Raw genomic sequence first — 11,038 nt, forward strand, 5'->3', positions numbered from 1 at the left:
TCTTATTAGAGGTGGCCTAGGGAAATAGAGACCCAAGTCAATAACTGCCAACAGCCTTTCATCTTCCCAGACCAGTCTGGACATATACAGACTGCTGAGAGCTGGGCAGCTTCCAGTTTCCTCAGAAACCTCCTCTGGTCTAACATGAATTCTGGCTGCCTGCCTTATCCCACTGCAGCTGTCAGGGGTTGGTACTCAGAGATCCTTGACGAGCAACTGCACAGGTAAATAAATGATCAATGTTAGATGTGCCTTGCCATCAGCAACACATGAAGAGGAAACATCTCTGAAGAGGAATGGAAGTAGGGAATATGAGGCATATCTGCCCCCCTGGGTCTGAAGGGAGGAAGAATTCAAGGTTCTCCTCTCTGCTCTGGGTTTTTCCTGCTATCTCAGCAAAGAGAAGGTGAGAGCCAGAAACTGAGTAGGAGAAGGACACAACAGGAGCCAAAAGATAGGCCTGGGTGGAGTCAAGCTGGGGTAGATCCGGGTGTTTAATGAGAAGCGTATAGCATCTTTCCTTGGTCTCTGATTGCACAGCAGAGCGAGACCACTACGCACGGTCCCTGGGAACCACCTAGGAATAAGGAAGAGGACTCCAGATGAGGAACTTGGTAACCCTCTGTTTGTATATCAGGCTACTTAAATAGAGGTTTAAATCTACCAAAATCCCCAAGCAAACAGGCCAGAGTAGCACTGCACATTTTTTTGTCCTGACAAGACTGCCCCGTAGAAAGACACAGGCCGTCTCATTGGTAAAGGCATTAGGGCAGTACAGCATATTCTCTCCTTCCTATGGAGGCTCAGAATAAGAATATCTTAGCATTGTCAAGTGGAGACACCTATTTCACTTTGCTGAACCCAGTGACTGCCCTTTTTTCTTAAATACTGAGTCCTTCCACAATTTCTACAGCCAGCCTATCAAACAGTCGATAGACTGCTTGGGAAACACTGGAACATCAGCCCACACTAGGAAACATACAGCAAAAGACCGTCTGCTCTTGACTCTGTCCTTTGGCAGGCTGCTCTGGTCTTGTGTCAATGAGTGCACCCTGACAGTACACTTTCTGGGTATTCACAGGGCTGTTTGAGGAAAAAGCAACATGCAAAGGGGAGAGAAGATGTCAGGCTCAGACTTCAGAGAAAGAGGGTCCAGAGCTGTGTGGCAGGTAAATGCTGATGTCCACCTCCATACGTATCATCATGCAGGCCTGCAAGACCAATAGCACAGATCCAAGGAGGACCAGCTAGCGTCTGGTCCTGCCCTGACCCTTTCATAATAAAGAATCGACTTAAGATATAAGTAAGCTGTACACAAATCATACCTCAGTGGATGCTGCTGTGGTCAGGCGCTGTTGAGTCACTGTGAATATGACTCAGAGTGACCCAACAAACAACAGATGTGAGCCCTGTCCTATCCTGTGCCATCCTCACCATCTCTGACACATTCCTGAAGTCACTGTTTCAATCCACCTGGTTGAGTGTCTTCCTCTCTTTTTCCTACCTTTTTTCAAGTATGATTTTCCACTTCAAGGCCTAGCCCCTCCTAGCAACATGCCCAAAGTATGTGAGATGAAGTTTTATGATCTTTGCTTCCAAGGAACACTATGGCTGCACCTTCTCCAAGATATAACTGTTTGTTCTTTTGGCAGTTCATGGGATATTCAGCACTATTCTCCAACACCATAGTTCAAAAGCTTCGATTCTTCTGTCATCCTTATTCACTGCCCAGCTCTCAGCATTATAGCAAGTGATTGAAAAGACTATGGCCTGAGTAAGGTGCACCTTAGTCCCCAAACTACTATCATTGCTCCTCAATAATTTGGAGAAGTCCCTGACTAAAGCCTTTCTCAGTACAATACATCTCCACAACTCAGTATATAACAGTTTCTTAATCCTATGTAGCCTATCTCAGGGTCAGTTTTCTCATCTGTAACATTCAGACAAGACGAGAGGCCAGCCCCCAAGGTCACTATGATAGTTAAATATGATGACAGCTTCCTAGGAAGTGCTTAAAACGAACACTGATGAATGTGAGCAGGCATTATTATCATTTCCCTGTAGTGCCATTCAACCTCTGGGTCTACCATGAACCAGAGGATTTGGGGGAGGCTTCAGGGTGGGGGCAAAGACTACTCTACAGTGTTTAGTGCATCTGGATGTCTCTTGCCCTCATTTACCATGAGCTTGTGTACCTGGTGACAGTCAAGTATGTATAAAGTAATGACTGCAAGTATTTCAGGTGTAACACCTTATTATATCTGGAAGAGTCCGGAACCCACAGATGGGGCATCATCCAGCCCTGTACCACTTCATAGTGACACAGCAGGAAACTAAAGATGAGGTGACTTCATCTTTCTGAACCCAGAGACTAAGCTTCCTTTCTTACTACGTCTTCCCGGAGATCACATGAAGAAAACCATTCTGTGAGGAGCTGCCTGTACTGTGCTAATGGTTTGGGACTAGGAATGGAAGGTCATCAGCATCCTGTCTGCAGTGGCGGGGCTGGTAGAGTGCAGCCTGGGTGGTGCAGCAAGCTAAGCCAAGGTTTGGGGGCAGGCATGAGGGAGAAGTCAGACAGCCCTATTCCTCCATGCCGCCCAGCTATGTGGCTTTGGTGAAATTATACCTCTGCTTTGCATCTATGTTGCTTATTGTGTTGCAGTGGGACACAACACTCCTAGTTCCTATGATACATCCACACTGGAGTCTAGCCTTTAATCTTCAGGTGTAGTGAACTGTTGCCATCAATTCAAGTCTCTACTAACAGGGACCTATAAGAAAGTAGAATTATTCATAGTGTTCCCAAGGCCATAAGCTTCTGTGAGAGCAGGTTATCTTATCCGTCAACTTTACAATGATTAGAGCTCAAGTCACAAACCATTTGGTTAGCAGCACAATGTTTAACAACTGTATCACTTGGACTCCTTTTATGCTTATTAACAAATTGGGAAATGCAAAAAAATGGCAAAAACAGTTGAAATCAGACACTAGTGGTTGGAACATTGAATGTGAGAAGTATGAATTTAGAGAAATTGGGCATTGTTAAAGAAGAAATAGAATGCAAAAATATTGACATATTACGCATTGGTGAGCTGAGATAAATTGCCATGGGATATTTTTAATCAGACAATCATAAAATCTGCTACACTGTAAATGAAAAAGTGAAGAAAAATGGTGTCTCATTCATAGTCAAAATTACCATTTCTAGATCCATCCTGAAATACAATGTTGTGAATGACTGGATAATATCCATACATATACAAGGAAGTGTTAATACCATTGTTAAACCACTGTTAATACCATTATCATTCAAATACATGCACCAAAACCCAGAGCAAAGAAATAGAAATAGAAAATTCCTACCAACTTTTGTGTTGCTGAATATATTATGGACTGTCAAGAGAACAAACAATTCTGTCTTGGAGAGGGTGAAACAAAGTTTCTCCTAGCAGGCCAGGATTTTGAAGCTCCATCTCACATTCTTTGGACACGTGGCCAGTCCTTGGGGAAGGACATCATGCTGGGAAGGATGGAGGGACAACACAGGAGAGGAAGATCCAGGATGAGATTAATTAACACAGTAACCAGAGTAATGACGGTAGGTATGTCAGAGTCAGTGAGACTGGCTCAGGATAGGACAGGCTTCAGAGCTGTTGTACACAGGGTCGCTATGAACCAAGGCAACTAACTCAATGGCACATAACAACTGACTTTTGCAGTCAGATATCAATTGAACCTGCAACCAACATTCATTAATAATAACTGGTGACTGTAATGCAAAAACAAGGAAGAAGGATCATTAGAATGAAAATATGGTCTTGGTGACAGAAATGAGCCTGGAAATAGAATGAGAGCATTTTCTACAATCAATGATTTCTTCATTGAAAACACCTCTTATAAGAAACGCAAACAGTGACTATATACATGCACCTAACTTAATGGACTACACGGGAATCAGATTAATTACATATGCATAAAGAATCATTGGAAAAAGCTCAATATCAGCTGTGAAAACTAGGCCAGGTGCTGGTTGTGGAGCAGATTATCAACTACTCATATGCAAGTTCAAACTCAAGCTAAATAAAATAAAAACAAATCAACAAAAACCAAAATTTGACCTTGTGTCTATTCCACCTGAATTTAAAAACTATCTCAAGATCCAAACTTGAATATTAACGAATGAAGACCAGATGAGCTGTGGAAGGATAGCAATATTATTCAGGAAAAATGCAAAAGGTCATTACAAAGACAGAGGGGGAGCAGAAATATTGAGATGGACATCACAAGAGATTCTGAATATTGCACTAGAACACTAAGAAGCCAAAGCAAAGGGAAGAATTCAGAAAATTAGAAAGCTGAACAGAAGATTTCAAAGGGCAGCTTGGGAAGACAAAATAAAATATTAAAATATGCAAACAGCTGGAGTCAGAAAAATCAAAAGGATGAATTTGCTTGGCATTTCTTAAGCTGAAGGAACTGAAGAACAAAGGGCAAAAGAAAAAAACAAGCCTTGAGTTGGAATACTTAATGATGCCACAGGCAGAATATTGAATGATCCAGGAAGCACTAAAAGAAGATGGAAGAAGTACACAGAATAAATGTAGCAAAAAGAATTGGCTGACACAGAAGAATTTCATGAAACTACATATGATCAAAATGACCAAGAGGAAACAGTGAAGAAGGAGAAAATTCAATCTGCTCTGAAGGAACTAGCAAACAAGGCCCCAGGAATTAATGGAATACTAATTGACATATTTTGTTGTACATTTTTAAAAAATCCACAAAAAAACAAAATATGTAGCTGATGTTAGATGGATCTTAGCTGAAAGCAGGGAATACCAGAAGACTGTCTATTTGTGTTTCATTGATTATGCAAAGGTGTTTAACTGTGTGGATCATAACAAACTGTGGCTGACTTTGAGAAGAATGGGAATCCCAGAACACTTGATCGTGCTAATGCAAAACCTATACTTGGACCAAGAGGCAGTCGTCAGAACAGAGCAAGGAAACACTGCATTGTTCAAAATTGGGAAAGGTATATGCCAGGGATGTGTCCTATCTCCATACCTTTTCAATCTGTATGGAGAACAGATTATCCAAGAGGCTGGCTCTATGAGGAGAAGTGTGGCATCAGGATTGGTGGAAGATCTATCAACAATCTGCATTATGCAGATGACACAATCCTGCTTGCTGAAACTGAGGAGGACCTGAAATGCTTGCTGCAGAGGGTCAAGGACTGCAGCCTTCAGTATGGATTGAGGCTCAATGTCAAGAAGACAAAGATTCTCACTACTGGACCAATTGGCAGCATCAGGATGGATGGTGAAGAGATTGAGATTGTTAACAACTTTAGTCAGCTTGACTCCACAGTCAACACTCTTGGCACCAGTAGCCAGGAAATCAAAAAACGTATTGTGATGGGAAAGTCTGCTGTTAGGGACCTCTCCAGGGTACTAAAGAGCAATGGTCTCGCTCTGGAGACTAAGGTGCACCTGATACAGGCCATGGTCTTTGCAATTACTTGTTACGCATCAGAGAGCTGGACAATGACTAGAGAGGATAGAAGGAGAATTGATGCCTTTGAGTGGTGCTGGAAAAGAGTATTGAATATACCATGGACAGCCAAGAAAACAAACAGATTCATCCTGGAGAGGATTAAGCCAGACTGCTCCCTGGAGGCAAGGATTCTGGGGCTTCGTCTGATATACTTTGGACATGTTGTAAGGAGAGACAAGTCCTTAGAGAGGGACATCATGCTTGGGAGGGTGGAAGGACAGCGCAAGAGGGGAAGACCCTCTATGAGATGGATTGATTCAGTGACTGGGGTACTCGGGATGGATGTGTCGGAGGCAGTGTAATTGGCACAGGATAGAACAGGGTTTAGGGCTGTTGTACATAGGGTCACTATGAGTTGCAAGCTACTTGACGGCACATAACAACAACAAACAACAATTGACATATTTTAGCCCACAGATGCGGCCCTGGACATGCTCATCATGTTGTGCCAAGAAATCTGGAAGAACAACTACCGGGTCAACTGACTGAAGACACTTATATTTATTCCCATTCAAAAAACAAAAAAGTGATCCAACAGAGGGTGGAGAGTATCGAACAGTATCACTAATAGCACATGTAAACAAAATCTTGCTGAAGATTATTTAAAAATGGCTGAAACTATATATTGACAAAGAACTGCCAAGGATACAAGCTGAGTTTACAAGTAGCCTTGGCATTAGGGGGATCATGGCCAATGTCAGATGGATAATGGCTGAAAACAAAGAGTACCAGGAGAATGTCTATTTGTGTTTTATTGACTATACAAAGGCATTTGATTGTGTTGATCACAAGAAACTGTGGCTAACAGTGAGAAGAATGGGAACCCCAGAATATTGTGTGCTCATGCAAAACCTATACTTAGAACAGGAAGCAGTCATCAGAACAGAGCAAGGAAACAATGCATGGTTCAAAATCAAGAAAAGAGTGTGTTAGGGACATAGCCATTCTCTGTAACTTTTCACTCTAAATGCAGAACAAATCTTTCAGGAGACTGGACTTAATGAGGAGGAATATAGCATGAGGATTGGAAGAAGACTCATCAACAGCCTGTGTTGTGCAAACGACACAACCTTGCTTTTAGAAAGTGAGAAGGACCTGAAACATTTGCTGCAGAAGGTGAAGGACTACAGTGCTCAATGTGGATTGCAGCTCAACATCAAGAAAACAAAGATTCTCACCACTGGGCCAATTGGCAGCACCATGATAGATGGAGAAGAGATTGAGACTGTTGACAATTTCCTCTTGTTGGGATCCCCATTCAAAACTCTTGGCATCAGCAGTTAGGAAATCAAAAGATGAAGTACAATTGGAAAGTCTACTGTCAGAAGTCTTTGCAGAGTGCTAAAGAGCAATGATGTCAGTCTAGAGATCATGGTGCACCTGATCCAGGCCATGGTCTTTTCAACTGCTTGTTATGCATCAGAGAACTGACAATAACTAAAGATGACAGAAGAATTGATGCCTTTGAATTGTGGTGCTGGAGAAGAATACTGAGGGTACCTTGGACTGCCAAGAGAACAAACAGGACTATCCTGGAGAGGATGTAACAAGATTTCTCCTGGAGGCAACGCTTTTTAAGTTCTGTATCATGTACTTTGGGCATGTTGTCAGGAGGGACCAATCCTTGGAGAAGGACAGCATGCTTGAAAGGGTCAGCATAGGACAAGAAGGTACTGGATGAGATGGATTGACATAGTAACTGAGGTATTGGGGGTGAGTGTGTCAGAGACAGTGAAACTGGCCCAGATTAAGGCAGGATTCAGGGCTATTGTTCAAAGTCACTAGGAGTCACAGTTTACTTGATGGCACATAACAACAACCATACAAACAAGAGCCATTGGCAGAAAAATAAAACATTCAAGCTGCACTGAAGACATTGGCAAAATAAGGCCCAAGAAATCAATGCAATGCAAACTGACATGTTTCAAATAGCAAGGACATTTGGAGGACAGCAACTTGGCCACCTGACTAGAAGAAATTCATATTTGTTCACATGTCCAAGAAAAGTTATCCAACAGAATACAGAAATTAATCAGCAATATCATTAATATCACAAGCAAGTGAAATATTGATGAAGACCATCCAAAAATGGCTAGAACAGTACATTCGGAAAGAACAGCCAGAAGTTCAATCTGGGTTTAGAAGAGGCTGCATAGCACCAAGGATATCATTGCTGATATCAAATGTATCCTGGCTCAAAGCAGGGAAAACCAGAAGAATGTCTATTTGAGTTTTACTGACTATGCAAAGACATTTAGTTGTGTGGATCATAACAAACATTGGAAAGAATGAGAATCTCAGAATACTAAATTATGCTCATATGAAACCTATACCTACACCAAGAAGTTGTTGTCTGAACAGAACAATGGAAGAATGCATGATTTAAAATCAAGAAAATGTGCGTCGGGTTGTATCTTGTTTGTCATAATTATTCAATCTGTGTGCTGGGCAAATCATTCAAGAAGTTGGATTCTACGAAGAAGAAAGTGGGATCAAAGTTAGAGGAAGATTCATCAGCAACTGGTGTTATACAGACGATACAACCTTGCTTGCTGAAAGTGAGCTCTTCAAACATTTGCTACAGAAGATCAAGGGATACAGCCTTCAATTCTTATTGCATCTCATCTTCGCTGCTGAACTGACAAGCAAAATGAAGATGGATGGAGAAAAGACTGAAGTTGTCAATAATTTCATATTTCTTGGGTCCACAATCAACACCCTTGCTAGCAGCAGTCAGGATATCAGGAGACATACTGCATTAGGAAGTGTGTTGTCTAGGATCTCTACAAATATTGAGGAGCAATGACATTATTGAAGAATAAGATGTGCCTAATTCAGAACATGGTATTTCTTGCTATGCATCTGAGAGTTCGACAATGAACAAAGATGACAGAATTTCTTGTTATGCATCTGATGCCTTTGAACTATGTTGGAGAAGAGTGAATATCCCACGGACTGCCAAGAGAACAAACAGACATGTCTTAAAGGAAGTACAGCCAGAATGTCCCTTAGAAGCAAGGATGACAAAGTTCATCTCCCATACTTTGGACATGTTACTAATAGAGGTTATTCCTCAGAGAGGGGCATCATGCTTTGAAAAGTAGAGGATCAGCAAAGAAGAGAAAGACCCTCAACCAGATGGACTGACCCAGTGACTGCAGCATTGGGTTCAAGTATGTCAGAAATTATGAGGATGGCATAGGGTATTCAAGGATTTGCGTCTGCTGTTCATAGGGTTGCTATGGGTCCTCCTCAATTTGACACACCTAACAACAACAACAACATGGGCTGCAAGGGAAAGGACAACGTTCTCTAAGTCAGACACTTTTATTCTCATTTATGTTCTAATGGATTCCTGGAAAAAGGGAGCTCTGGTGACAATGGAAAGGAATTGTGCTGCCGAGGCAAAGGTACGTGGTTTGAATCCACCAGCTGCTCTGCAGGAGAAAGGTGAGCAATCCCCTATCATGTGCTTTACTGCCTCTGAAAACCCACTGGAGCGTCAGCTATAGGCTAGTCCTATCTCCATTGAATACAACATCAAAAAAAGGGGAGTACATTTGTTTCCCTCATGAGGTAGTTGTGAGACCAGAATGAGCACATAGCTGTGGAAGTTTATCCACTTAGAAAAGGCCACAGAAATGTTGGTCATGAGCATTACAAAGTGTTCAATAAAAGCCAGTCAGAAAAGAGGCAGAAAAGTCCCTCTCTGCACATTCACCTTCCCTGTCCTGACAGTGGGACAAGCTTAAGATCCCTCTGCAGTCCTTACTGAGAAATACCCCAAAGATCAAGCAGAGCTCAGCACAAAGCAGCCCCCAAAAAGTCTCTCCAGCAAGGGGATTTCTCAGCTGAATCCAAGTTACCATAAATGTTGCATTAAATATCAAAACTGAGACTGCAGAGCTAAGACTGAAGAAAGAGATCCTGGAAGAGAGAGAGTAGGGGAAATAAAGGCAACAGAAGGAGAATGCGTGCTCTGTCAGCGCTCACCGGACCTGGGTGTGAGAACACCTGGCTTTTAGGCCCTCCTTGAAGTCTTACTCACTGTTATTGAGTTGAATTGTGATTCTCAACATCAAATCTTGAGCAATCTCATTTGGGAGTAGAGTTTACTTTGTTATTTTAATTATATAGACCCTACATCACATTCTGTTCAACTCACTTCATTGCCTTCCAGTCAGAAAAGACTCATAACTGACCCTCCAGCAGTTTTTAGAGGGTGTAAATCCCATGGGAGGAAACTGTCCATCTTTCTCTCTCTGAGGTACTGTGAGTTCAAACCTCCAGAGAGATACCCTCTTTAGGTTAGCAGTACAACTCTCCACTGTCTACACCACCATAGTAGTGCAGGATACGTGTTAAACTAATCAACTTTGAAATTTGTTTCATTATTTTTTAGAGACACAAATTTGGGAGTAGACACATACCACATGAAAATGAGCGAGAGATTGAAAAACAGAATCTGAAAAGCAGGGAATAAAGTGTCTCCCTAGAATCACTAGCCTGAATTCAAACTTCCAGCCTTATAAAGGGTGAAAAAAATAATTTGGGTTGACCTAGTGGACAGAAAGTGATGCTACCAAGCCAAAGGTGGGTGACTCTAATCCGCGGCCCTCGGACTTGTTTTTCATTGTTTTTGTTCAAACATTCCTCTAGGTCGTATAGCCCTGGTGTGCCCACTCACCATACAGAGGTAACTTGTGGTTGCTGTGAAGCTGAACACTGTGACACTGATGTGTCAAATGCATTAATGGTTTCCCATGGTGGACAGTGTTTGGTGGAGCTCCCCTATTAAAACAAGCTTGGAAGCAGGAGTGGCATCCACTTCTGTAAATATCTTGCTTCTGGAAACCCTATGAACCTGGAGAAAGGAATGCAAGTGTTGAGGACTTTCATTCATAGGGTTGCTATGAGTCGCCTATGACTTGACAGCACTTACAACAATAATAACAAAGTAACCCGCTTATAGTATTTCTCTTACAGCAGCAATGAGAAACTAATACACTGACACACACGCCACACTATGTCCAATATGCTTGATGGAAAACCATTGACCTTTCTAGAAGAGTCAAGGGTATGTCCTCTGAAAATTGGCCTGGGAACATGTACGTAGTGCACTCGCTCACTCTCTCTTGACTCATTGGCTCAGAAAAGCCCACCAGCAGGAGAGGGAAAGATAAGAGCCCTCTCCAGGAAGTCTTGGGCAGAAGGTCAGCCCAGAACTGGAGAGCAGTGACTGGATCCAACAAGCATGAGCACTAAGAACATGAAGGAGACTGGGCTGAGAAGCAAGTAGTGAGCCAGACTGAAAGTGCCCAGTGATGCTTGGGTGACTGGCAGATCTCAAGGCACACTGCGAACAGGTCAGACCCTCATAACCTAGAGGGAAAAATCCTCATTCAGAAGGTAAATTACATAAGACTAAAGGGAGGACTCAGTATAGTCCAGGAAGTATTAAAAGAAGATGGAAGGAATA

This window comes from Elephantulus edwardii, unplaced genomic scaffold, assembly GCF_000299155.1.
Source record: "Elephantulus edwardii isolate Elephantulus edwardi_28Jun2011 unplaced genomic scaffold, EleEdw1.0 scaffold00049, whole genome shotgun sequence".
NCBI classification, from domain to species: Eukaryota; Metazoa; Chordata; class Mammalia; order Macroscelidea; family Macroscelididae; genus Elephantulus; species Elephantulus edwardii.